This window comes from Achroia grisella, unplaced genomic scaffold (assembly GCF_030625045.1).
Source record: "Achroia grisella isolate CSIRO2021 unplaced genomic scaffold, CSIRO_AGI_Agris_v1 utg7549, whole genome shotgun sequence".
Taxonomy (NCBI): domain Eukaryota; kingdom Metazoa; phylum Arthropoda; class Insecta; order Lepidoptera; family Pyralidae; genus Achroia; species Achroia grisella.
The window spans coordinates 49261-51675 of NW_026713012.1; the positions used below are offsets into that span (position 1 = coordinate 49261).

The 2415-nt window shown below is 37.1% G+C and overlaps 1 pseudogene; it reads right to left on the minus strand.

Annotated features, from left to right (window-relative positions):
* Positions 1-1396: 1396 nt before the first annotated feature.
* LOC131850379 (uncharacterized) lies at positions 1397-2082 on the minus strand (annotated as a pseudogene).
* Positions 2083-2415: the final 333 nt, after the last annotated feature.

The following is a 2415-nucleotide window of genomic DNA, read 5'->3' on the forward strand; positions in this document are numbered from 1 at the left end:
CAGCTATAACAGGTGACCAATCGACCTCTTTAATGTCACTACGCAATCTCACAGTATCCATACCACCAAAATTACGCTGATAGATTATTTTGGACTTAGCTTTAGGAGGACGAATTTTGAAAGATAAATAAACAAGATCATGGTAAGAAAATGCTTCCGCTGCGCATTGCCCATATTTCTCCACGTGTTGCAAGGAGGTCACGAAAATTAGGTCAAGGAGAGATGGAATAGAATTAGGGAAGTGATGCGTAGCTGAAAGAGGAAGTATATGCATATTGCAAGCCTGCACAGCGGATTCCAAGGCTGCAACACGGCTATCCTTTTTCAGTAGGCATGTATTAAAGTCTCCCATAATAATTGTATGATTAAAAGATGGTGTAAAATCTTCTAGAAGTTTTTCTAAGGAGGAGAAATAGTTAATGCGCATGGAAGGGGAATAATAGACTCCGAGAAGTAATTTTGTGTGGGAAAGCAAAATTTCAATAAATAAGTGTTCACCAGCATATGTGGGAGGTGGCTGTGCTGACATACTTATAATCGAAAAAGGAATTTGTAAACGTAACTATATGGCAACACCACCACCGCCGCTGCCGGTTCTATCATTGCGGATAAGTCGAAAGCCTGGAAGAGAATAAGATGTGGACAGGAGGCAAGGTTTTAGCCAAGATTCGGAGACTAGACGCCAACAAATCTGAATAATGTGCTGGAATACTTTGGGCATTGATATGAATAACATTGAAGTTCTTAGGTACGTCCGAAAAATGATCATCCAAAACATCAGACAAAGATGGAAAGCTAAGCATGCTACTATTACCACTATTACTATTGAAACTGTGTGTTGACACAGATACGTAATCAAATAAATATATATTTGTGCAATAATAATAAGTAAATGTGTAATAAACACAAAAATATTATCGTGCAATTAAAATTAAAATTACTTAACTGCTTTTACTTATGGGCACTCCACCCGCCGATTGCATGAATAAGATGCTTATTTTAATATAATGAAATATTACTTAGTTCACTTTTATATAACCTATAGAATTAAAAAATTAAAATGCTAAAAGGCTGGTATCCAAATATAAAGACAAAATTTAACACATTCAAAAAAAGAATAAGATTGACATAATTGACATTCGACATTGACACGTTGACAATATTTTCTTATCTAAAATTTGTCAGTTGAAGATTAATAGTTGTCATTCGGTAAAATTACAAATAAAAGTAATAAATATGAGATTCAATGTGGGTACATCGTCTTAGTCAGTTTGGAAGTGATTGAAAAAGTAAATAATTTGAACACAAAGCACAACGAATATTAACGCACCAGCAAATTGGCATAGTAATGGGACAAGTTGCATACAATCAACAGATTAATTAACTTGCAATAAAGCTATTTTTTTATATTAGCTCGCCTGGTTTTGGATGTAGTAACTATTTCCTTGACTTGTGCGGCTGATATTTGAGGTTCTGGGTCCGGCGGTGGCGCGATCATATGTAATTCTGCGAGGCTGCTAATACGATGTTTCAACCCATCAGAACACAATATATGGATGAAGCTATCTCGTGACCAACACTTCTTGACTCCAAAACGCTGCCTGGCCATCATTAAAGTGTTATGACGCAGTTTAGTTAAAAACTCTGAGACAGTAGTGTTAGAACCCTTCAAATTAGTTTTCGCAAACCATATTTTGTCACGAATAGTAGTATTACACAGCTTTACCAATATAGGACGGGATTTCTCTGAATTCACTCGCCCCATCCTGTGGCATCGGCTAATGCTGTCAGCTGTGAAATCAGCCATTTTCAGCTGGTCAATTACTACGTCTTTAACAACTGAGAATGTGTCTTCGTGTCTGTCTTCTGGAACTCCATGTATAAGCAGGATCCTCTTACGACTGCTCATTTCCTGTCGGTCAACCTCGAGCACAAGCAAGTCCAATTGGTGCTGTAGTGCAGACAGACTCTTGAGGGTTAGTTCCTTGAAAGTTGCAAAGTCGGCAGCTATACCGGTTGTTCGGAGTTCGCGGATGAAGCCTTTTGCAGACGTCTCTCAAATTCTTCCATCCTCCGCCCAAACTGCTCTGGTGTCTTGTAGGCTCAGCTTTTGGTTATACATTGTGAATTTATGTATATCAGTGAGAAATACGTGAGTGAAGTTGGCAGGTGAAGTGTACCCCTTCTAATTTATTTTGCACATAACTTTATAATAGCTTGACTATTTTTAATTATTAATATAAGTTGGAGCACTTTAAAACGCGGGTCACTGTTCTACCTCACCAGGAAAAAAAAAATTGGTATCAACGTTGTACATTTTTTGTATTGGTATATTTTTTCCACACAACTAAAATGGAAACAAAACAACTGATAAACTATCTGAGAAGTAGTGGTAACATCTCCTATAGATTTATA